This window comes from Saccopteryx bilineata, chromosome 2 (assembly GCF_036850765.1).
Source record: "Saccopteryx bilineata isolate mSacBil1 chromosome 2, mSacBil1_pri_phased_curated, whole genome shotgun sequence".
NCBI classification, from domain to species: Eukaryota; Metazoa; Chordata; class Mammalia; order Chiroptera; family Emballonuridae; genus Saccopteryx; species Saccopteryx bilineata.
In genome coordinates, this window is record NC_089491.1 from 149,613,636 (window position 1) to 149,640,979 (window position 27,344).

The 27,344-nt window shown below is 37.9% G+C and overlaps 1 pseudogene; it reads right to left on the reverse strand.

Moving 5' to 3' along the window:
- Window positions 1–4,217: 4,217 nt before the first annotated feature.
- On the reverse strand, window positions 4,218–27,344 carry LOC136322348 (nuclear pore complex protein Nup107-like; annotated as a pseudogene).

Below are 27,344 nucleotides of genomic sequence, written 5' to 3' on the forward strand. Positions count from 1 at the left end.
CCAGGCTTTAATTGGCCTATCTTCATTGTTTCCTTGTGATTATAGATTTGGACTGATAATCTTAGCATGGATGATAAGTTATATTTTTTTATCATTCCTCTATTTCTCTCATATTTGAAGATAGTTAAAATATAAACTCAAATTTGGGTTAAAATTTAAAATATCCTGTTAACCCATTTTGACACATTTAACAAGTTCTGTGTCCTTTTCACACCAAAAATAATGCTGGTTTATAAGAACCACTATGTTTCCCACCAGTCTTCCATGTCATCAGGCTAAAAATAATAATAATTTTTAAAGTGCACTAATTTGTCCTGTTCTTAGTGTAATTTTATCATACATTTCTAAGTTAACTACTAATAACATACATTACTTGACATCATAAAAATAGTTAAAACTTATCTAGTAGACTTCAACTGCTTGTTGGGTTAGGGTAGTGGTTGGCAAACTCATTAGTCAACAGAACCAAATATCAACAGTACAACAATTGAAATTTCTTTTAAGAGCCAAATTTTTTAAACTTAAACTATATAGGTAGGTCCATCCCTTATTGATGTAGCGCTTGCACATGGTATTTTGCGGAAAAGCCACACTCAAGGGATCAAAGAGCTACATGTGGCTCGTGAGCTGTGGTTTGCCGACCACTGGGTTAGGGTTATTAAGCTTGTCATTCAATGCCTCCTTCAGTCTAACCTCATCTTTAACATTCATCCACTTTCCCACTGTTTCTGAACCTGTACCTCACCAGGTTGATTCAGTTGGTTAAGTGGCTTTCTTTACCTCCTTCCACAAAGCACAGGAGCCCTAACCTTTACTCATCCTGAAATGTGATCATTATCTTACTCTTATTTTTACATGTTAAAAATAGAGCCCTGGCCAGTAACTCAGTTGGTTAGAGCATCATCCTAATACACCAAGGTTGTTGGGTCAGTCCCCATTCAAGGCACATCCAAGAATCAACCAATGAATGCATAAATAAAGTGAAACAACACATTGATGTTTCTCTTTCTCTCTCCCTTCATCCTTCTCTAAATTTAATCAATAATTTTTTTAATTAAAAAAAAGGCCCTGGAAGGTTGGCTCAGTGGTAGAGTGTCAACCCAGCATGTGGAAGTTCCAGGCTTGATTACTGGACAGGGCACATAGGAGAAGCAACCATCTGCTTCTCCCCACCTCCCCCTTCCCCTTCTCTCTCTCTCTCTCTCTCTTTCTTCTCTCCTCCCACTGCCATGGCTTGATTGATTCAAGAGTGTTGACCCCAGGCACTGAGGATGTCTCTGTGGAGCCTCTGCCTCAGGAGCAAAAAATAGCTAGGTTGTGACCATTGACCCCATACAGGGGTCACCAGGTAGATCCAGTGGGAGCATATGCAGGAGTCTATTTCCCCTCCTCTCACTTAAAAAAAGAAAAAGACTTTAAAACAATTAAAAAAAAAAAAAAAAAAAAAGCAAAGCCAGAACAGATTTTAGTAAAAATTTAGTTTGGCCCTGGCTGGGCAGCTCAGTTGGTTAGAGTGTCATCCCAATATGCCAAGATTGTGGGTTCGATCCCCCATCAGGACACATACAAGAATCAGTTAGTGAGCTATAGCCAGGTATCTCAGTTGGTTAAAGCATCATCGTGGTATGCAGAGCTTGTGGGTTCAATTCCTGGTCAAGGCATATAAAAGGACAGATGATGTTTCTGTCTCTCTCTCACTTCCTCTCTAAAATCAATAAATAAATTTTTAAAAAGAATCAACCAATGAATGTATAAGTAAATGGAACAACAAATCAATGTTTCTGTCTCTCCCTTACACACTCTCTCTCTCTCTCTCTCTCTCTGAAATCAATAAATAAAATATAAAAAAATTAAATAGAGATTTATGGGTATTATTTGCAGCTAAAAGTATGAGAGTAAGCTTCAAACCCACATTTCTCTGGCTCCCTAGTTCATTTCCTTTTTTTTTATTATGGGAAAAGGCGAACTTGTGCAAAATTAGAACAGTGTGGTAAAACTTCTTGTACCATTCACCTGGTTTCACCAACGGCCAGTCTTTTTTTCTTTCTTTTTAAGTATGAGAAGGGGAGATAGAAAGACAGATACCTGTCTTGGGCCAATACTCTGCTCATCTGGGGCTGATGCTTGCAACCAAGCTATTTTTAGCACCTGAGGTAGAGGCTCCACAGAGCCATCCTCACTGTCCAGGGCGATGCATGGGACAAATCAAGCCATGGCTGTGGGAAGAGAAGAGAGAGAGAGAGAAGGGGAAAGGGGAGGAGGAGGGTAGAGAAGCAGATGGCTGCTTCTCCTTTGTGTCCTGACCAGGGATCGAACCTGGGACATCTGCATGTAGGCTGATGCTCTACCACTAAGCCAACCAGCCATGGCCTCTTTGGTTTCTTTTATCAGTATTTTGTATTTTTAACAACATATAAACCTGTACTTTCTGTTAGATTTACTCTTGCTTATCAGTGATATGGTTCTTCCTCATATTAAAATGGATACAGAGTAACATAAAAATTAAAGAGGTTATTTAGCTAGAATAAAAACGAGGCAGAGTCCATTGTCTCTATACCTCTTCCCAGCTGATGGCATGGAGACTGCATTATGATCATTATTGCTGTCTGCTTTAGGTACAAGGATGTACCAATAACCGTCTCTGATGTAAGCCAGAATGGCTCAAAACTTAGCTATTTAGAAATCACCCACTGCTCATTATATTTAAAAGTACAAATTCTATGACCACATTCCAGGCCTCCTGAGCCACATATCTCTAGAGGTGGCATCTATAAACACATATTTAACAAATTCCTCAGGAGATTCAGATGATTAGCCAATTTGGAGGGTTACTAACCTAGACTATGTTTTCTATTAGACTCACATTCTCTTTTCATTTTTTCCCCCATTTATAAATCCTACACTCTAGTCAATATGGCATGCTTGTTAATTCATAAACATGCAGTACCATTTCTTGGTCTTGCTGGTACTGGTTTCCCAACCTATAGTGCCTCACCCCCCCTTTTCTTATTATACTTTTTAATTTTTATTTATTGATTTTAGAGAGATTGAGAAGGGTAGGGGAGCAGGAAACATCAACTCATAGCAGTTGCTTCCCATATGTGCCTTGACCAGGTAAGCCTGAGGTTTTGAACCTGCGACCTCAGCATTCCAGGTTGATGCTTTGTCCATTGCACCACCAGAGGTCAGGCTGCTTCACCCTTCCTGTGCTTTACCTTTACCTTTGCAAATTTAGTGCATACTCAAACCCTAGCTCAAATACCACTTCCTCAAAGACCTTTTAGCTGGAAATAGTTTCTTCCGGCTCAGATTTCTTGTATTTTTTTCTTTATTTTAATAAAAATTTAATTTATTGATTTTACAAGGTGGGTGGGGGGCAGCAAGAAGTATCCACTTATAATTGCTTCAGTTTAATTGTTCGTTGCTTACTTGTTGCTTATTTATTGTATGTGCCTTGACCGGGAAGCCTAGGGTTTTGAACTGGTGACCTCATCTTTTCTGGTCTACGCTTTACCCACTGCGTCACCTCAGGTCAAGTGATTGCTTGTATTTTCTAATGGCATTTGCAATATATATTTATTATATTTCCCCTACTCGAAGGGCTGGATTCGATTTTACTCAGTTTGTATTCCTCAATTTATTCAGAGTTCACTGAGTACCAGATCCTACTCTAGTCTTTACATGCTCCATTTGAGTAGCAGGTTTGCTGAATAAGAGGTAATAAACCAGAAATGTCTTCAAAATAAAACTGTAGCTTAACATTATTTTAAAAAACATTCTTCTTATATTTATCTTCCAAGATATAATATTTTAAAAATACTAAATTTTATGATGAGACATTATATACCTGGCTTAACTCTACTTTCCATTTTCTTCATAATTTTAAGATACCAGAGTACTTATGATCATAGAAAAAAAGTAGGATACTAGGAATTTTAATTTCTTTTTACATAACAGAGAAACAATCCTAAAATTTTTAAGAAAAAATTTTAATTTTTATATAATTTTATTAATAAACACAGGGAAATACTGATAGAATACACTAAAAGTTCAATGTAACCATAATATTCTGAAAAGTACAAAATTCAAATGTCTAAATTTTAAAAGCATTTCCCCCCATGACAATGCAAAAGAAAAAATTCAGTAATTACAAATAGGTATATTTTACAAATTACTCCATTTATCATGGAAATTAGTGAGATTACAGAGTAGATGAATTATAAATGAATTTCATATCCTAATAGATCAAGTCCCTGATCTAGGAGCATAAGGGAGGATTCTCTTAACTTCTGTAGCAATTTCCTTAGTTCTTCCTTAGAAAATACCTGATTAGCTGGGCCTGTGGTGGCGCAGTGGATAAAGCTTCCACCTGGAATGCTGAGGTCACAGGTTTGAAACCCTGAGCTTGCCTGGTCAATGCTTCCAGCTCCTCCCCCTTTCTCTCTCTCTTTCCTCTTTAAAATTAATAAATAAAATTTAAAGGCCCTGGCTGGTTGGCTCAGTGGTAGAGCGTCGGCCTGGCATGCAGGAGTCCCGGGTTCGATTCCTGGCCAGGGCACACAGGAGAAGCACCCATCTGCTTCTCCACCCCTCCCCCTCTCCTTCCTCTCTGTCTCTCTCTTCCCTTCCCGCAGCCGAGGCTCCATTGGAGCAAAGTTGGCCCAGGCGCTGAGGATGGCTCTGTGGCCTCTGCCTCAGGCACTAGAATGGCTCTGATTGCGGCAGAGCGACACCCCAGATGGGCAGAGCATCGCCCCCTGGTGGGCATGCCGGGTAGATCCCGGTCGGGCGCATGTGGGAGTCTGTCTGACTGCCTCCCTGTTTCCAACTTAAGAAAAATACAAAAAAAAATCTTTACAGATAATACCTGACTTTTAAAAGAGAAAGAAAAAAAATAAAAGAATGAAAACAAAGAAAATTAAAAACTTATTCACCTAATCAACCTGATTAGCTTAATAGAAGAAGAAATTCCTTTCTTAATATTAATGTAGCTGGAGGCCAGTATGTTAGCCTGGTTAGAAATTTCAAAGCTATTTCTCTGAGCCAGGCTACATTCGTACTTCTAACTGCTTAGGAATGCTACATATTTGGGGGGCGGGGGGAGCATTATCATTAAAACAAACTTTACTTTAAGACAATCTAAATATAGGTTACCAAATCACTAAAATTTAAAAACTCAAATGCTCTAGAACTTACCAGATATAGTTTGTGGCACTCAGAGCATACCGTATCTGCTAACGCAGGCATTCCTGATACTGACCAGCACTATGCAATATGGTGTGAAGGAGAAAACACAACATTGGCAGACACAGTTTTCTCAGTGAAACCATTTGATGTGTCCTTTCATGGTCTTCTTCAGCATCCTACAGACAGATATCAGTGGTCAGAAAGTTAAAATGACTACCTTTCAAGCATCCTGTCCAGTTCTTTTCAAGGTAGAAGCAATCTTTTATTTCCTGAACTGACAGAATACTTACTTCGTGTGTTTCTTATGGCATTTAGTGTTTTTATAACTAGTTCACAGTCCAGCTTATACATTAAAGCTCTCTAGGCAATTAAAAAAAAAAGCCCACTCCTACCTTAATCAAACTAGGAACTCTGGGGGTAGAGTCTAGTATTTTAAAAAAATTTTCCAGGTCATTTAAAAGGACAGCTCAGAGGTGAGAGCCACTGCTTTATATATTTCTCACTACTAAGACTTATCTTCATATCCCTAAACTGAGTTGCATGCATGTATAGTTAAAGATTTAGGTCCAGAATTTTTAAAAATTAGACTTTAGTATCCTGAGTGAACATATTAAATCTGAAGAAATAATTCACCTAAGAGTTGAATATTCCCATTCCCTAGCTGGTATTTTCAATTTAGTCTTAAATTATGGGATGTTCAGTTATAAGTACAAAGATTATATAAAAACTATAGATACTCCAATTTAGAGATAAAACCTAAAAAAATAAAGACTTGTTTTTGCTTTTAGCTATAAACAGTACACACAGCTTACCTCTGTAACATCCATCATCCAGCCTCTGTCAACAAACAACAAGACATATATTTTCTCCTTCACATCAGCAATTAGGGCATCCAAATGCTCTTTCCAAATACCATAATCCATCTGCAAATATATCATGGACAAAAACCACTAAATAATGTATTTGAAAGGACAGACAGGAATATATATATGGAACATTATTCTAAAACAGTGATTTTCAACCTTCATCTCACGGTATACATAAACCAATTACTAAAAATCTGTGGCACACCAAAAAGATAGATTTTTTGCCAACCTGACAAAAAAATAGGTATAATTTTAATATATTTACAAAAGTATAATAATAATAATTACCTACCCTTTTTGCTTCAAAGTGATTTTTTAAAAAGTCATGTTCCTATACTTGTAGATAAGTATTTCTAATATTTCTGGTACCAAGAATTAACCCATCAGATGTAACCTTATTATGTGACATGAGCAATAAGATGCAACTCTATAATACGACATATATATATATATATATATATATATGTATATTTATGGTTCAAGGCAGGGCACTCACACCAGAGGGCTAATGTAAGTTACATTGGCTGTTTTTTATTTTTCTACTCAACAATCTAAGGAAAAAGAGATCAGTAACCCTGACTAAATAGTCAGGTATTGTTTTTTGTTTTTGTTTCTGTTTTAGTGAGACAAGAAGGGAGAGAGATAAGAAACATCAACTTGTAGTTGTGTCACTTGAGTTGTTTATTCTTTGCTTCTCATGCATGCCTTGACTCGGGGGACTCAAACTGAGCCAGTGAGCCCTCACTAAAACCAGCAAGCCTGCGCTCAAGCCGGCAATCCCAAGGTTTCAAACCTCGGTCCTCAGTGTCCCCAGTCAATGCTCTATCCACTGTGCCACCACCAGTCAGGCAGGTATTATTGCATGTTTTAAAAATTCTTGTGGCAAAAAAAAAAAAAAAAAAAATTCTTGTGACACATGAGTTGAAAATCATTGTTCTAAAGTGTTGACATTCACTCAGTAAGTCAAATGTAGAAATAAATATCAACAGATTGCAGTTAAATAAAACACTAAAATGACTTCTTTAAAATATAGTATTTTTAAGATGCAATTGACAGGTTTCATCTATATTCAACTTACTTCATTATTTCTTTTCTTTGTATTCATGAGCCATTTTCTCAGTAAAAATTGGTGTGGAGCTGAATTTATATGTTTAAACCACTCACTAAAGATTTCATGCGCTTCCTAAAATAGGAAATAAAATAGAAAAATACAAAAAAAAGAGATAAAATATTTCACATGTTTAACAGTTTTTAAAATTTAGTTCTTAGAAATAATTTTGCAGCATCAAGAAATAAAACTTTAATATTTAGCTTTTATGCAAAAAAATCATTGTGGCCTGACCAGGTGGTGGCACAGTGGATAGTGCGTTGGACTGGGATGCAGAGGACCCAGGTTTGAGACCCCCGAGGTCTCTAGCTTGAGTGTGGGCTCATCTGGTTTGAGCAAAAGCTCACCAGCTTGGACCCAAGGTCGCTGGCTCCAGCAAGGGGTTACTCGGTCTGCTGAAGGCCCATGGTCAAGGCACATATGAGAAAGCAATCAATGAACAACTAAGGTGTCACAATGTGCAATGAAAAACTAATGATTAATGCTTCTCATCTCTCTGTTCCTGTCTGTCTGTCCCTGTCTATCCCTCTCTCTGAGTCTCTGTCTCTGTAAAAAAAAAAAAAATCATTGTGAATATGTTTTGCAAAGTGACAAACACCAGCAAGATTTATACTGTATATATTGTGTTTTCTGGCACCTACTATCTTAGTACCCTGATCACACAGTGGCTTCACATATGTTATCACTCTGTGATGTACACATTTACAGGTATGTCTTTTTGACTAGTCTATTAGTTTCTAGAAGGCAATGGCAGAAAGCCAACCACAGACTTAGCCGTAGAACCTAGCCCATGGTATTCACTTCATTATTTGTTGAATGGATTTTGAATGAGCATGTTGTTATCTCAGTCACAACAAACTGAGAATATGTTGCTTCTCTCAGTTGTTGACAAAAGCAGAAATTTAAAGTTGAGCCAAGCATCTAAAAGGTCTTAAGAAAACATAAGTTTCAGACATCACACACACTATCTGCCATGTGAGATGTTCTTGGTTGGTTAGCACTAATTACAGGCTCATGCTGATGAAAACCAGGGTGTGATTTCAATGCACATGTAGGTCAGTCAGTATCACAGTTACAAGAGAGACAGGATAATGCCAATCACCACTCATCAAACAGTTCAAAGTCTGAGAGTGAATCAGAAAAGTCATCCTGAAGAAAGGCATATTTGTTGTTTTCTTTACAAATTCACCAAATAAGCTCTAATGCGCAAATGTTCTCTGATAGCATTGTCATCTTCAGAAAAAAGTGGACTTTCCATTCCTTGTTGGAAATGGACTTTCCATTCCTTGCTATGAAATCCTGAGGAATTGTCACAAATACTGCTTTTGCAGCTTCATGCTTTTTTGATGCTGTTTAAAAGATACAAAAGATTTCAATATATGTAGATTTCTGTGTAATAGTTTTTTTTTTTCTTTTTTCTTTTTTTTTTCTGAAGCTGGAAACAGGGAGAGACAGTCAGACAGAGTCCCGCATGCGCCCGACCAGGATCCACCCGGCACGCCCATCATGGGGTGATGCTCTGCCCACCAGGGGGCGATGCTCTGCCCCTCTGGGGCGTCGCCATGTTGCGACCAGAGCCACTCTAGCGCCTGGGGCAGAGGCCAAGGAGCCATCCCCAGTGCCCGGGCCATCTTTTGCTCCAATGGAGCCTTGGCTGCGGGAGAGGAAGAGAGAGAGACAGAGAGGAAGGCGCGGCGGAGGGGTGGAGAAGCAAATGGGTGCTTCTCCTGTGTGCCCTGGCCGGGAATCGAACCCGGGTCCTCCGCACGCTAGGCCGACGCTCTACCGCTGAGCCAACCGGCCAGGGCCCTTCTGTGTAATAGTTTTTAATGGAGTTATTGGTTTGCAACTTTTACAGTGAGCTGTAACCATTTCAGGTCCAAAGTATTCCTGTTAAAGGTCAAGATGACCTTTCTACCTAATAGCTGGCTTTTTTCTTATTTCAAAGATATAGTCACAAAAAGATTCATTACATGCAATTACTTTTACATATTTCCGTGTCTTAAAAAAAGGATTATATTTGCAAAGCCTTGAGGTTATATGTGAAATTGAATAGGATATGAAAATTCGCTATAAATATATTATGTTTATAACACCAGGTTTGATATAAAAGTAGCTATTTTGTACCCTCCCTTATTGGAAGGGTTAGACAAACAAAACTAAGTTCAAGAATAGATGGATTTGAACAAAAACTTTAAAAAAACATATAAAAATACAGCACACCCAAAAAGTTTCTCATTATCACATTGCCTTGTTTTAAAGCTTCTGCCCTCTGTGTTGGGTCAAATTCCAACCAGTCAATTACATCAACTTTTAAATGGTTCTCCTATCAATTTAACTAAAGAAGAAAATTTTTTAAATTATTTTCTAAGATATTTTGCAAATTAGTAAAATTAACTTAAACCTGCACTTTAGTGAACATCATTTTCCCTCAAGTTATACAAAATTATGAAAGAATCTAGCTTTCCTTAGTTTATTTTCATATTTAATAGCTATTAAACTTTAGAAAAACTTCTGGATTGTGAATCTGGAATTATATCCTCTATGTTCCACCAATTGAACCATTGACTTCTTTAAATGTTACTCTAAAATACTTTTCTTTCCTAGATAAACTCCCACTCTTTTCTGAAAATAGGAATAAGTAAACTACTAAGTGTTAGTAATTGATCAAGTATCTAAAATAATCTGATGAGCAAAAATCCAATGCTGAGTTTTTTTCTATTAAAAAAGCTTGCTGCCCTGGCTGGATAACTCAGTTGGTTAGAGCATTGTCCCTGACACACAAAGGTTGTGGGTTCAATCCCCCTTCATGGTGCATGCTGGGACAGATTGATGTTCCTGTCTTTCTCTCCCTTCCTCTCTCTAAAATCAATAAACTAAAAAAGTAAACAAAAAGCAAAACAAAACAAAAAAAAGCCTGACCAGGAGTGGTACAGTAGATAAAGCATCAACCTGCGACACCAAGGACCCAGGTTCGAAACCCCGAGTTCACTGGCTCAAGCACGGGTTCATCAACTTGAATGCAAGGTCGCTGGCTTGAGCGTGGGATCACAGACTTGGGCCAAGGTTGCTGGCTTGAGCCCAAAGGTCACTGGCTTGAAGCCCAAGGCCGCTGGCTTGAAGTCCCAAGTTGTGGCTTGAGCAAGGAGTCACTGGATCAGCTGAAGCCCCCACCTCCACGCCCTGTTGACCCCCCCTTGCAAAGGCACATATGAAAAAGAATCAATGAAAAACTAAGGCGTTGCAACTACAAGTTGATGCTTCTCATGTCTCTCCTTTCCTGTCTGTCCCTCCCTCTCTTGTATGCTAAACAAAAACAAAACAAAACTATAAAAACAAGTTCACTTTAACATAATACTGCTATAAGTAAAACCTTATATTAGACATTAAGTTTGCTCCCAATTTTTTTTTTTTTGAGATTTTATTTATTCATTTGAGAGAGAGGAGAAAGAGAGAGAGAAGTGGGGAGGAGCAGGAAGCATCAACTTCCATATGTGTCTTGACCAGGCAAGCCCAGGGTTTTGAACTGGCGACCTCAGTGCTCCAGGTTGACACTTTCTCCACTGCATCACCACAGGTCAGGCCCAATTTTTATAATTTAAAATGTTTGGCTGAGAGAGCAAAATTCTTAAAAAAAAAAAAAAAAAAAAAAAAAAGGCCAGAGTATTTTATGGTAGAAGTTCACCAAAGCACAACCCATCCTCTTCCCCTTATATTACCCCTGTAGTGCCAGTGTCTAGGGCTGGGGCCACGTCATGGTGACTGAATTCACCATTATCTTTCTTTAGGATATTCTCAACTACAGTTTTTGTTATGGTAGCAATATCCAAATTTAAAGAATTTTTTGAAGGGACAAAAGCATGAATTAATTGTTCATCCTAATATCTGCTAAGCAGTCACAATAATTTGGTAAATTTGGGATAATTTTTAAAAATATAAAATATGAAAGATATTATTATTTATTTTGTGTGACAGAGACAGAGAGAGGGACAAAGAGAGGGACAGAAAGGGACAGACAGACAGGAAGAGAGAGAGGAGAAGCATCAACTCATAGTTTTGACACCTTAGTTGTTCATTGATTGCTTTCTCATATGTGCCTTGACCGGGGGACTAGAGCAGAGCGAGTGACCCCTTGCTTAAGCCAGTGACCTTGGGCTCAAGCTAGTGAGCCTTGCTCAAACCAGATGAGCCCGCACTCAAGTTGGTGACCTCGGGGTTTCAAACCTGGGTCCTCCACATCCTAGTCCAATGCTTTATCCACTGTGCCACTGCCTGGTCAGGAAAGACATTATTTTTAAAATGTCAAAATTAAAGGATATTTAATTAACATGAATTACAGTAAATTTTATTCCTAAATAGAACTTTATTGAAATTCTCTCAAGAGAAATTACATTTAAAACTAGAAGGATAGGCCCTGGCAGGTTGGCTCAATGGTAGATCGTCAGCCTGGCGTGCAGAAGTCCCGGGTTCAATTCCTGGCTGGGGCACACAGGAGAAGCGCCCATCTGCTTCTCCACCCCTCCCCCTCTCCTTCCTCTCTGTCTCTCTCTTCCCCTCCCGCAGCAGAGGCTCCACTGGAGCAAAGATGGCCCAGGCACTGGGGATGGCTCCTTGACCTCTGCCTCAGGCGCTAGAGTGGCTCTGGTCGCAACAGAGTGACTCCCTGGAGGTGCAGAGCATTGCCCCCTGGTGGGCAGAGCGTCGCCCCCTGGTGGGCGTGCCAGGTGGATCCCGGTCGGGCGCATGCGGGAGTCTGTCTGACTGTCTCTCCCTGTTTCCAGCTTCAGAAAAATACAAGAAAAAATAAATAAAATAAGAAGTACAAATGGCCAACAGATATATGAAAAGATGCTCATCTTCTTTAGTTATTAGAGAAATGCAAATCAAAACTGCATTGAGATACCACCTCACACCTGTTAGATTAGCTATTATTAACAAGACAGGTAATAGCAAATGTTGGAGAGGCTGTGGAGAAAAAAGAACCCTCATCCACTGTTGGTGGGAATGTAAAGTAGTACAACCATTATGGAAGAAAGTATGGTGGTTGCTCAAAAAACTGAAAATAGAACTACCTTATGACCCAGCAATCCCTCTACTGGGTATATACCCCAAAAACTCAGAAATATTGATACATAAAGACACATGCAGCCCCATGTTCATTGCAGCATTGTTCACAGTGGCCAGGACATGGAAACAACCAAAAAGCCTGTCAATAGATGACTGGATAAAGAAGATGTGGCACATATACACTATGGAATACTACTCAGCCATAAGAAATGATGACATCGGATCATTTACAGCAAAATGGTGGGATCTTGATAACATTATACGAAGTGAAATAAGTAAATCAGAAAAAAACAGGAACTGCATTATTCCATACGTAGGTGGAACATAAAAGTGAAACTAAGAGACATTGATAAGTGTGGTGGTTAGGAGGGGAGGGGGAAAGGGAGAGGGAAAGGGGGAGGGGGAGGGGCACAAAGAAAACTAGATAGAAGATGACAGAGGACAATCTGACTTTGGGTGATGGGTATGCAATATAATTGAAAGATAAGATAACCTGGACTGATATCCTGATTTATTGATGTCACCCCATTAAAAAAATAAAATTATTAAAAAAATAAAATAAATAAAATAAATAAAACTAGAAGGATAAATGTTACTAAAGCCAAAATGATAATTTTGGCTACAAAGTACAACAGATGAAGTTCTCTATCATTCTTATCTGCTTCTCTAGCCCAGCTCCAATGGTGGTGCTGTTCAAATTCTGTAACACCTTCCAAAAAGAATGCATACTGGGCAACAGCTAGGTCATGAGGCAAACGACAGGTATAAAATGCTATGAGATTTGTATGCTTCTTATTTATTAAAAGTTAAAAAATAGAAAAAGATCAAAGTATGTCAATAATAAAACAAGTTCTAGGATCAATGATACTATTTTAAAAGGTCACCAAAATTTCAAATACATTTAGGAGAAATTCATACACAGATTTGTGCTGCTAAATAGAATAATTTTAAACTCTAAAAAAATAAACTTGTATTTATTAAAAAATCCCTTATGGATTTTGATAAGTTTCCTGCCACTGGGTATGAAAATATTGTAATTCTTTTTCATTAACATAATAAAAAAAATCAAATTGTAGATTCTTGTGTGTGTGTGTGTGTGTGTGTGTGTGTGTGTAGTACCAATTCTGCATTGTGGCACCTTAGTTGTTCATTGATTGCTTTCTATTATGTTCCTTGATCAGGGTGCTACAGCAGAGCGAGTGACCCCTTACTCAAGCCAGTGACCATGGGATCATGTCTATGTCCCACGCTCAAGCCAGCGACCCTGTGCTCAAGCTGGTGATCTCAGGGTTTTGAACCTGGGTCCTCTGCATTGCAATTCGATGCTCTATCCATTGCACCACCACCTGGTCAGGTTCAAATTGTAGATTCTTGAAGTTTACCTGTATTTATGTCTTTAAAACCTCAATGGAAACGTCTTCCTACATAGGAAAAATAGCTATAATTCAATCATAAACGCAATTGCTTATGTGTATGAGCAATATATCTAATAAAAAAATCTGCTATTAGATGACTTAATATTTAGCAATGAGCAATTACTATCTGCTAGGCTAAGTACTTAGCAAAATACGCATATTGCCTGATTTAACCATACCATACTCTTTGTGGGTAATTATTATTCACATTTTACAGAGGAAGGAACTAAGATCTATGGAGGCTTTATTTACCAAAAATTACAAAACTAGAAGCTTCTGTATAAGGCTATGAATCCAGATTCTTATTCCAAAACTCAGTTTTTAACTACTATATCATTCTGCCTTCTACATGTACTCTAACCAAAATGTTACTAATCATTTAAAAAAAGAGAGAAAGAAAAAAGAAAAGAAAGGTTTAAAATCTCACACAGAACTTAGTCTGGTTCACTTAACTTAGCTGGTTGATTCAGAGTTGAGTACTAATGAGGACTAAAGTTACAAATTTAACAGAAACCAGATGAACAGCAGCACTCCACAGCCATGAATCAGAACCCTAACGGGCCACCCACAGTGAGTTATTGCTGAGTGATCATATGAGACTGTTTAGAAGACTTCTGCACCCCACCACCATTTCTAAAAAACAACAACAAAAAAGCAGTGTTTTCCTGATGACAGGTATAAAGCATCTGCCTTGCAGAAAGGGGTGAATGGTTCATTTTTATTTACTTCAGTCTGCAGTCCCAGCTGCAAAAAAGCAAAACAAGATGAGTCATGAAGCGGAGGAGGTGTCCAGGTAGATTATTTCTGCTTTTAGAAAGCCATTTGCGACTCATCCATCAAACCTACAAGCCATCAAAGCAAAGATTCAATAACCGGGATAAAAATCAAAAGAAGATAAATAAACATTACCAAGAACATTTACCACAATCCTAAAAGGCTATTAAGTCACTTTCTCATTGTTAATAACCATTGCATAAAACAGGCTCTGGATGAAATTCAAACTTTATCATAACAATTAAGTAGATAGTTGCATTCAAATAGGCTGATATTTCTAAAGATTAAAAGATATGGTAAGTCATATGCATTGTTTTGACAACTTTTTACAAAATTACTGTAAGAAAACAAGAAACTCATGCAAAGTAAAATAAAATTATAATATCTTACCATCAATGTCTCCCAGAATAAGGAACTTTTGAACTATATGGTAATATTCTTGATTCTCTTCCAGAACTCTCTGAAAATTTTTTTCCATTTTCCATAAATCTTTTAGTGGTCATTCTGTAGTATGTATTCATTGTTAAACTAAAATTGTCAAACTTTAAAAGAAATACACATAAAGAAAAAATTGGAAATGAAGGATTATAGGGAATCATAACAAAATAAAATATGGAAAAAATACTATCTTTGAAATATACTTAAGACTTATAAATCCAGTACTGAACAGTATCTCTGAAAGCAGAGAACTGTGATAAAACTAATCACTATGAATGTTACTAAAATTTCTTTTTAAAATTTTTATTTGTTGATTTTAGAGAGAAAGGGGAAAAGGAAGGAGGGAGAGAGAGGAACACTGATTTGTCTTTTTACTTATTTATACATTCATTATTTGATTCTTGTATGTGCCCTGACCGGTGATCAAACCTACAACCTTGATGTATGGGAATAACACTCTAATCAACCGGGCTATCCTGGCCAGGGACTTTTTTTTAATCTTTTACTACTGTTTTTCTTGGCAGTCCATGGTGGACAAGAAAGGGAAGGCACTGTGACTTAAGTAAAATGAATTATAGAGAGATTTCTATTGCCATGAACAACAGTTTTTAATTACATTCTTTGGGCATTCTCTTCTGACATGGTATCAAGAGTAATAAAAAAAATCAAAATAGTGATTAGACAGATAGTAGAAAAAACCATTTATTAGTAACCTGCAGCTGGACTTCTTGCAGAAAAAATTTATATTTTGTTGAATGTTTAAAATTTTTACTTGGTTGTCTAAATTTTCCTTCAGCATTTATTCTTTTTACATTTGAGATTTTGCTTTATCTGGAATTTATTTTAATATATGGCATGAGGTAGGGATCTAGTTTTGTTTTCTTTCTGGATGGAAAGTCAATTATGCACATACTATCAAGTGTCTGAACAAAACTATCCCCTTTCCTCTAATATGAAAGGTCACCTCTGTCATCTGTTAAGTTTTCATCTACACTTGGATCTCATGTGAACTTTTGTATCCCACTGATCTATTTATTCCTGTATCAATACCATACTGTTTTGAAGATAGCTATCCCACAACTATTGTTCTTTTCCAAATTTTCTTGCTATTCTTACTTATTCTTCTATTGCAAAGTTTTCTGTCTAGAAATAATCCCCTAATGCACTGTTTCTATGTTAATTTTGGAATAAATAACATTTACATTGTCTTCCCATCTAGGAATGTGGTATATCTATTTATTCGTGTTTTTCAGTAAGATTCCATAGTTTTCTTTATGAAGGTCCTCAAATTGTTCATTAAATTTTATTCCTAGGTATCTTATAGTTTTAGTCAATAATTTAAATGGGACTTTTGGGGAAGGCTATATTCTTTTCTAACTAGTTGTATCAAGTACAGAAAGGTTATAATTTTTTTTAATTTATTTATTTTTTAATGGGGTGCCATCAGTAAATCAGGATACATATATTCGAAGATAACATGTCCAGTTTATCTTGTCGTTCAATTATGTTGCATACCCATCACCCAAAGTCAGATTGTCCTCTGTCACCTTCTATCTAGTTCTCTTTGTGCCCCTCCCCCTCCCCCTTTCCCTCTCCCTCTCCCCCTCCCCCTGTAACCACCACACTCTTATCAATGTCTCTCGGTCTCACTTTTATGTCCCACCTACGTATGGAATAATGCAGTTCCTGTTTTTTTCTGATTTACTTATTTCACTTCGTATAATGTTATCAAGATCCCACCATTTTGCTGTAAATGATCCAATATCATTTCTTATGGCTGAGTAGTATTCCATAGTGTATATGTGCCACATCTTCTTTATCCAGTCATCTATTGATGGGCTTTTGGTTGTTTCCATGTCCTGGCCACTGTGAACAATGCTGCAATGAACATGGGGCTGCATGTGTCTTTACGTATCAATGTTTCTGAGTTTTGGGGGTATATACCCAGTAGAGGAATTGCTGGGTCATAAGGTAGTTCTATTTTCAGTTTTTTGAGGAACCACCATACTTTCTTCCAAAATGATTGTACTACTTTACATTCCCACCAACAGTGGATGAGGGTTCCTTTTACTCCACAACCTCTCCAACATTTGCTATTACCTGTCTTGTTAATAATAGCTAATCTAACAGGTGTAAGGTGGAATCTCATTGCAGTTTTGATTTGCATTTCTCTAATAACTAAAGAAGATGAGCATCTTTTCATATATCTGTTGGCCATTTGTATTTCTTCCTGGGAGAAGTATCTGTTCATATCCTCTTCCCATTTTTTTATTGGATTGTTTGTTGTTGAGTTTTAGGAGTTTTTTGTATATTTTGGATATTAGGTCCTTATCTGAGCAGGTGTTTAAAAATATCATTTCCCATTTAGTTGGCTGTCTGTTTATCTTGTTATCAGTTTCTCTTGCTGAGCAAAAACTTCTTAGTCTGATGTAGTCCCATTCATTAATTTTTGCCTTCACTTCTCTTGCCTTTGGAGTCAAATTCATAAAATGCTCTTTAAAACCCAGGTCCATGAGTTGAGTACCTATGTCTTCTTCTATGTACTTAATTGTTTCATGTCTTATGTTTAGATCTTTGATCCATTTTGAGTTAATTTTAGTACAGGGGGACAAACTGTAGTCCAGTTTCATTCTTTTGCATGTGGCTTTCCAGTTTTCCCAGCACCATTTGTTGAAGAGGCCTTCTTTTCTCCATTGTGTGTTGTTGGCCCCTTTATCAAAAATTATTTGACTATATATATGTGGTTTTATTTCTGGGCTTTCTATTCTGTTCCATTGGTCTGAGTGTCTATTTTTCTGCCAATACCATGCTGTTTTGATTGTCGTGGCCCTATAATATAGTTTGAAGTCAGGTATTGTAATGCCTCCAGCTTCATTCTTTTTCTTTAGGATTGCTTTGGCTATTCGGGGTTTATTATAGTTCCATATAAATCTGATGATTTTTTGCTCCATTTCATTAAAAAATATTATTGGAATTTTGATGGGAATTGCATTAAATTTGTATATTGCTTTGGGTAATATGGCCATCTTGATTATATTTATTCTTCCTAACCAAGAACAAGGAATATTCTTCCATCTCATTATATCTTTTTTGATTTCCCTTAACAATGGTTTATAGTTTTCATTGTATAAGTCCTTTACATTCTTTGTTATGTTTATTCCTAGGTATTTTATTTTTTTTGTTACAATCGTGAAGGGGATTATTCTTTTGAGTTCGTTATCAAATGTTTCATTGTTGGCATATAGAAAGGTTATTGACTTCTGTATGTTAATTTTGTATCCTGCGACCTTACTGTATTGGCTTATTGTTTCTAGTAGTCTTTTTGTGGATTCTTTGGGGTTTTCGATGTATAGGATCATATCATCTGCAAAAAGTGATACCTTTACTTCTTCTTTTCCGATATGGATGCCTTTTATTTCTTTGTCTTGTCTGATTGCTCTGGCAAGAACCTCTAGTACCACATTACATGAGAGTGGAGAGAGTGGACAACCCTGTCTTGTTCCTGATTTAAGGGGGAAAGCCTTCAGTTTAGTGCCATTTAATATGATGTTAGCTGATGGTTTATCATATATGGCCTTTATCATGTTGAGATATTTTCCTTCTATACCCATTTTGTTGAGAGTCTTAAACATAAAATTGTGTTGTATTTTATCAAAAGCCTTTTCTGCGTCTATTGATAAGATCATGAGGTTTTTGTTCGTTTTGTTGATATGGTGTATTACGTTAACCGTTTTACGTATGTTGAACCATCCTTGGGATTCTGGGATGAATCCCACTTGATCATGATCTATTATTTTTTTAATATGTTGTTGTATTCGATTTGCTAGTATTTTGTTTAGTATTTTAGCATCTGTATTCATTAGAGATATTGGTCTGTAGTTTTCTTTTTTTGTGCCATCCTTGCCTGGTTTTGGTATGAGAGTTATGTTTGCCTCATAAAATGTGTTTGGAAGTATTGCTTCTTCTTCAATTTTTTGGAAGACTTTCAGTAGAATAGGAACCAAGTCTTCTTTGAATGTTTGATAAAATTCGCTGGTATAGCCGTCTGGGCCTGGACTTTTATTTTTGGGGAGGTTTTTAATGGTTTTTTCTATTTCTTCTCTGCTAATAGGTCTGTTTAGGCTTTTTGCTTCTTCTTGACTCAGTCTAGGAAGGTTGTATTGTTCTAGGAATTTATCCATTTCTTCTAGGTTGTTGAATTTAGTGGCATAAAGTTTTTCATAGTATTCTACAATAATTCTTTGTATATCTACGATGTCCGTGGTGATTTCTCCTCTTTCATTTTGTATTTTGTTTATATGAGTTCTTTCTCTTTTTTCCTTTGTAAATCTTGCCAAGGGTTTGTCAATTTTGTTGATCTTTTCAAAGAACCAGCTCCTTGTTCTATTAATTTTTCTATAGTTTTTCTGTTCTCTATTTCATTTATTTCTGTTCTGATTTTTATTATCTCCTTCTTTTCTGTCCCTCTTCTTGGTCGGTGACTTTGTACCCCAGGTTCTGCCCCTTTGGCATGCTCAGGTAGAGGTTTGCAGTTGATAAGGCTCTATGGCGATGTCATGTATTGTGCTTCAGTCTTGTTGGCAGTCGAGGCTCATTAGCATTTATAGGCTCTGACAGTGAGAGAGTCCATATTCCTGGAGCCTCTCTCCTAGTCTTTCCTTCCTCAATTAGAAGCCTGATATTCCAGCTATGGGGTTGCTGCTGCCTCTGCCTGGATAGTAAGAGGCTCAAAGAGTTGGCAACTCCCCACTCTATTCCCACTCAGCACTGGGCTCTGGGTAAGGCTCAGTCAGTCAGAGCTGCTAACATGATCCGGCGGGGCTTCCGCCCACTCAAAGCCTTCTAACTCTGCCCCTCTGTGGGATAACACGAGCACCCACCCCTGAGGTGCTCGGAGGAATCTCTTGCCCACTCTCCGTGAATGCCGACCAGGATATCAGTCCGGCAGTGTCTCACTCCGAGAAAGCCCTCCTTCCGCATGGAAAAGTTCCAGCGTTGGAATTGGCTTTAGCTTCCTCCCTGTGCATGCGGCTTTTTCAGGGCACTGGGGCAGTTCGGAGATTCCGCTTTTGGCCCTCACACAGGCCTCTGACTCTGCCTCTCTGTGGGACAACACAGGCGCCCACCCCTGAGGTTCTCAGAGGAATCTTTTGCCCACTCTCCGTGCGTGCAGACCTGGATATGAGGCCAGCTGTCCCTCACTCCGAGAAAGCCCTAGGCCCGCACAGAAAAGTTCCAACGTTGGAATTGGCTCTGGCTCCCTCCCCGTGTGCGGCTCCCTCAGGGCGCTGGGGCGGTCTGGAGATTCCGTTTCGGCCCACACAAAGGCCTCTGACTCTGCCTCTCTGTGGGACAACATGGGCAGCGCCCACCCCTGAGGTGTTTGGAGGAATCTCTCGCCCACTATCTGTGCGTGCCGATCAGGAGATCGGGTAAAATGGCTGCCCCACTTGTTTTTCTTTATCTGGGTTTGGCACGAGTGTTAGCTTGTATTGCCCGGGTTGCCACAGTCACAGTTTTTCCTCGGCTTGGATCTCCGTGCCACAGCCTGGTTCGGCCGTTTGTGCCATGGCCTGGATCTATTCACCCCCTTTGCCCGCCTTAGTTTCTACACTGTAAGTTCCTAGTGAAAGCAACCTTACTTAGGTTAGTGAGGAAGGCGGAGCATTTCTTACTCCCTATTTCCCCCAGGGTTTGATTATATATTTAGCCAATTTTTCACTCGACTGTACCTTTGGGTGTGTTGCGAAACATCTGAAGGCTCCAAGGATAGGTTTTTCTGTTTATGGTTGAAGATCTTGTTGAGTATATGGGGAGATTTATCGGTATCGCTTCCTACCGCGCCATCACTCTGACGTCATCCCAGGTTATAATTTTTTGGTAACTTTTTCTTGAATTTAGATTAACAAATTCTTATCTTATTGATTCTAGTAACTTATTGGGTTTTGGGTTTCTAGATTTACACTCCTATCATATGCAAATGTTCACTCCTTTCTAATCTATTTTGTATCTATTCCTTGACTTTATTGTTTATGTTTTCACTAGCTGGAATCTCCAAAATAATAAACTAGCAATAAACTCTTGACAGAAAAAGCATTAATTCCTTACTATACAAAATTATTGTTGTACAACAAGGAAAAGATAAAGCCCAACAGAAAAATGGGTAAAAGATCAGAACAGGAAATTCACAGATGGCAAATAAACATAGAATAACTTGCTTGGCCTTATGAATACACAGAAAAATATCTGCAGAACAGTCTTCTCCTGTTTTCCACCTAATCTGATGGACTGGAAAAAAATTAAGAGGGTGCTATTTTGGACCAGGACATGTTAATACAATAAATTACTTGTGGGAGTATGAATTGTTACAACCAGTTAATTAATTTAATATACATATGTCGCCTGACCAGGTGGTGGCGCAGTGGATAGAGTATTGGACTGGGATGTGGAAGGACCCAGGTTCAAGACCCCGATGTCGCCAGCTTGAGTGCGGACTCATATGGTTTGAGCAAAGCTCACCAGCTTGGACCCAAGGTCACTGGCTCGAGCAAGGGGTTACTAGGTCCACTGTGCCCCCCCCCAATCAAGGCACATATGAGAAAGCAATCAATGAACAATTAAGGAACTGCAACAAAAAAACTGATGATTGATGCTTCTCATCTCTCTCCATTCCTGTCTGTCTGTCCCTGTCCCTCTCTCTGACTCTCTCTGTCACTGTAAAAAAAATACACACACACACACACACACACACACACACACACACACACATGCCCCGTAACCCAGCAACCCTGTTTTCGGGAAACCTATCCTAAAGAACAGGACTAGTAGATAAGTATATATACACACAAATATTCATTACAGTGCTAGAAACAACCTAAATATCACCAAAAGTGGAACAATTTAAAATAACACATCATTCTACAGAACATTAAGTACCTATTAAAAAGAATAAGTTAGTTTATTAAATCTTTATCCACTTACTTGGAGTATCATTAAATAAAAAACAAAAGCAAAGCTGTAGAGTGATGTATATGTAGTTTGAGAAAAACAACAAAGCCCAAAATCCTACAGTAGAATATCTATATTACTTCTACATATTTGTAAAAGTACAGAGAAAGATATGGAAGGATACATATCAATATTCTTTACCATCTCAGGAGAATGAGAATAACCATAAAGATGTTAAGAGGAAATGACATCGTTTTTATTATTGGATTACTTTGTTCCAAGGACATATGCTATTACTTTGGTCATTTAAAAAGTTTTTTTTAAATATTATATTATTTTGAGATCTAGAAAAAGCCTTATGTTTTCCATTATGTGTGTTTATTTTTCAAAAGTTAAGGGATAAATTAGCTTACATGCATACAATATATTTAAGTAAGATCAACCCTAAACCAAAGAAACAGAAATTATATATTACTTAACCATGCAATTAGGTTTTTTTCCTTTTAAAGATGTCTCTCATTTGGATAATAGGCAAGGAAAAGAAGGGAGAAGATAATAAGGTTTCACATATTTCTTTTGCCTTCCAGCTACAGTGCATGATAGCATAACATATATTGTTTCTTATTCCAATTATTGTAAAATATTCACATTAATATTGACCTTTTTATCAGTAGCTTAAAGTTGTTCAAAAACTTTTCTTAGGTCCAACTTTGAAAAAAAGAACAGAAAAGGGATAAAATGATATTAATATGAACAAGAGATACAAAATAAGACTTTACAGTATACTAAAAATCACCATAACTAAAGCAAACCAACGAACTCACTTTGTTTCCAGATATTCTCTAGGGAGTTCTTCAGTCTCATCCGGAGTTATGACTGATGTCCGGATCTCCTGCTCCACCAGACTGTCCACCATCACCCGGAAGTAGGCCCACTCTGTGTCTTCCCAGGTGTCACAGACAGGAAGAAGTTTTGCCCCCATTCCAAAGCAGAAACACGTAGACATCATCAGCAAAAAAGAAAGGAAAAGCAGTTAGACTCATTGATATGGACGATAAAGTCACTATAATCACAAAATACTGGAGATTGTAATGTAAACAATCATATCAAATAACCCACACACACCCTGCCAAACCATATCTTCTAAGTTTGAACCATTGAGATATTTTCCATACTGAGTTCACAATAGCATCAATTTTTCATGCTGATATATGATGGAGTTTCAACTAATTAATATAACATACCTCAAAATAGCTATAAAATGTAGGGTTTTGGGGTCAGATACAGGATTGTTAGACAGTCCAAACAGCCACTGAGCCTCAGTGGTATACTTATGCAGAAAGCTATGTGTACTATAAGTCATCAGTAAGTGTATGTTGTAATTAAATTTACAAATCTTAAAAACTGAAGTCTGATTTCATGTATTAAAACATCATTTGGTAATGGGATATATCATATTAAGCAGCTCAAGTCACTATTCTATTTCATGATTACCTTTATCACTGCTACTCTTAAAAACTAGCTTAAGTTTTTAAGATTTATCATATACAATTATGAGAATATTTTATGTATCTTGTTTCATTCCATAGAAAAAAAGGATTATTAGAATAGCTGTCATACCTGCTTGATAATCCCACTTAAAGCAGCATAAATTGCTCTCTTATATCTTTTAAAAAAAAACTCTGAAATGCAATAAATATAAACTAATTTGGAAAATTGTTTTTCTTTAGTATGTCATTTTTTTCATAATTTGTAATTTTGCAATGTCTTCTAACTGAACTGATTTACTTGATCCTTTCTAAACTTACTGAAAGACCTTGTGGGGTGATAAGAAGGAAGGACCCCTTGGTTGGACAATACAGTCAATGGTGAAATCTTCAGGAAAAGTCAAGCATCTAAGCTTCGAATACAGGGCTAAAGCAGAACCAAGTCTAATGGAGTCTTTATTTATAATAGTCTAATTTTATTCCAGACAGAATTTGTATAAGTATTTTCAGCTAGAAAGTACCTAAATATCTAATATTACCTGATACTGGCCTAAAAACATCAAAACAAAGAACTTAGAACCTGTCACATCAGTTTGCATAAAATTCCTAAACAGAATTAATTATATTCATTAAATTATTCCATTTCACTTCCAGAATATATTAGTGGCACTTTCAGTTTTCTCATCCACATAAGAGACTACAGAGAACCTCCCGAGTCCTCCTCTGCCTTCTGGCTCCAATTAGTTGTCCTGCCCGTTCTTGCTCCCTTCCTTTCCTCTCTCAATGTTATTCTGGGACAGGTCCTTACTACTTAGTGTCTGAATAATTCTGACAGGCTTCTAACCAGTTTCTCGGCCTTTACTCCATTCAACTTTAAGCTTATTTTCTTCTGCCTCCAAATCTTAAAACACTGCTGTCATGTGCCATCAAGGTTTCAATGGTTCGTCACTATCTGTGATAAAAAAAAAACACCCAAAACTCTTAGTCCTTAAAGCAGCACTTGAAGACTCTACCACCTGTTCTTAATTTATCTCTTTCAATCATCTTTGCCCTTACAGTCAGTTCTGCTACAATACTTGTTTTGAAAATGTGGACATGTTCCAATGCAATTGATATATCGAGGAACAATCTGAACATAAAGCAAATTTCCCTTCTGCTTATGCAGTTTCATCCTCAAGAAACACTAAGTGAACCGGCCACTTAAAATATATAAAAATAGACCTGGCTGGTTGGCTTAGTGGTAGAGTGTCAGCCTGGCGTGCAGGAGTCCCAGATTCGATTCCTGGCCAGGGCACACAGGAGAAGGGCCCATCTGTTTCTCCACCCCTCCCCCTCTCCTTCCTCTCTTGTCTCTCTCTTCCCCTCCTGCAGCCAGGGCTCCATTGGAACAAAGTTGGCCCGGGCTCTGAGGATGGCTCTGTGGCCTCTGCCTCAGGCACTAGAATGACTCTGGTTGCAACAGAGCAACGCCCCAGATGGGCAGAGCATCGCCCTCCTGGTGGGCATGCTGGGTGGATCCCTGTCGGGCACATGCAGGAGTCTGTCTGACTGCTTCCCCATTTCCAACTTCAGAAGAAAAAAAAAATTATATATATATATATATATATATATATATATATATACACACACACACACACACACACACACACACATACACACATATATATTCATTTTAGGGAGAGGAGAGAGAGAGACAGAGAGAAAAGGGAGGGAGGAGCAGAAAGCATCAACTCCCATATGTGCCTTAACCAGGGAAGCCCGGGGTTTCGAACCGGCGACCTCAGTGTTCCAGGTCAACGCTTTTACCCACTGCGCCACCACAGGTTTATTATATATAAATTTATTTATTATATATAAATAAATAACACAGCTCAAACGACCTCAGTTCATCAGGTGTGTGGTAAGCTAAACTGATACACATGAAGTCTTAAACTTTTCTGTTAGATTTCAGAAAGCTTCCTCTTATCACTTCACAATAGCTCCTAAACTGGAACCCTCTGACACCCAATTCCACCAGCAAACTTCAGGTCTCTTTCAAGGTAAATGGTCACATTTATTGTATTATCTATGTATTTCCTATCCATTTCACAGTGCAGTGTGAAACTGCGTTGTTTCTATTAACCTTTTATCTTTTTATGTATTGCTGATGATCTTTGAGCATTGTGCTCTTAACTCTTTTTCCCCCAAAAGTCCTGTAGGTTTCTGTACAATTTTGCATGCTGCAGTGATCTTTGGAATGCATAAGTTACACCATAACCTAAATATCCTACCTAGAATTCCTTATTTTCATTCCCAACAGCCTAAACCCCACTAATTTTTAAAGTTCAATTTAATTCTCTCTCTTGGGAACCAGCTTTAGCCCAATGCTAACTCTCAGAATTCATTGGTACCTCCTTCATATTTCTGCCTTATGTTTAATTCTTACTACTTAGTATCTGAATAATTCTGATTAGCAGTTAAGTCTGCCAACTCCTATCCTCAATTTGATTGGAAGTTCTCTGAAAGAGGAATTTCCACCTTATACCACTCTGAACATCCCACAGCACCTTCCGCAGGGCTTCAATTAATTAGAGTAAAACTCAGTATCAGTAAATATTTTATTATATGTTACATCTTCTGCCATTCTCCAACAACTTACTTTTCAAATGCATCAATATGGATTCCCTTCAACAGGCCCTAATTCTAGTCCTATAAGACAGTTAAAGAAATAAAACAATAGTTTAAAATGAGCCCTCTTGTTGATTTCCAAAAATAAAAGCTATGCCTCACAAAGACTGGCATTTAGAGCTAAATATATCCTCAATTCTCAGAATAAAATCTACTAAAATACCTCTGTTAACATCAGGGTCATCATAGAGCTTCCAGCCTTCAAGTGTTACAGCTCTCCATGCCTGAACATAATGTTTACAGAGCCATTGTGCCTTCATAAACAAGAAAAAGCAGGTAGTCACATAATGGCGCAGTGCTGGACAAGTGTTAATGCCTTATAGAAAAGTACAATCAATGTACGACAGGATCACATAACTTATGACACATGTTACAGAAGATGATGTAGACCAGGGGTCGGGAACCTTTTTGGCTGAGAGAGCCATGAACACCACGTATTTTAAAATGTAATTCCATGAGAGCCATACAATATGTTTAACATTAAATACAAGTAAATGTGTGCATTTTATGTAAGACCAACACTTTTAAAGTACAATAAGTGTCTGAACTCTTTTTAATAACGTTGTTATGCTGTTGCTAACTAATGGTGACTAAAGTACTTCTTACCATTAATGTGACTTCTGGTGCTGCATGGTTTTGCTCATGGTTTTGTAGTCTTGTTGATACGTGGTGAGGTTAAAGTTCATGCAGGCATCGAGACTTCCATCCATTAAAAGTGATTGTAGGTTGGTCTTAATGTTCTTTAGATGTGAAAAAGACTGCTCACATGCATATACAGAGCCAAACATTGTCAGTACAGCAATACTCACACGCTGCAGTGTGTGGTATGTGACGGGAAGCGCGTTCCAAGTTTTGAATATCAGCTGGTCCACAGGTTGAAGATTTTTCATTTCTCCCCACTTGTGTTTGCTCACCAATTCTGCTTGCTGTCATGCAAGTCTTTCCAAATCATTATTCAGTGACTTGAACTTATCCATCCACATGTCTGAGGCCTTCAGGTCAGCAGCTTGTAGCTCAAAATCTCTGATGGAGACACCGGGGATATAACTCAGGTCAGCACTGTCCACTACACACTCGTGTGGATGGGTGATGAACTTAAAAAGACGAGTATGCTCACAAAATTCTCCAAAGCACACTTTGAATGACTGCAGGAGATTAGATGTGAAGCCTGCTAGCTGCTGGAGATCAAGATGTTGAGCAGGGTCACTTGCTGTGCATGCATCTTTAAACTCTCCCAGTTTTTCAAAGTGTAGTAAACGACTTGTTTCAATGTTGATGATGAAGAGTTCCAGCTTGTTTTCAAACGCAAACACTGCTTGTTGAAGGGATAAGAATGTATTTCCAACGCCTTGTATTTTACATTGAGCTGATTCAGATGTTCAGTCAT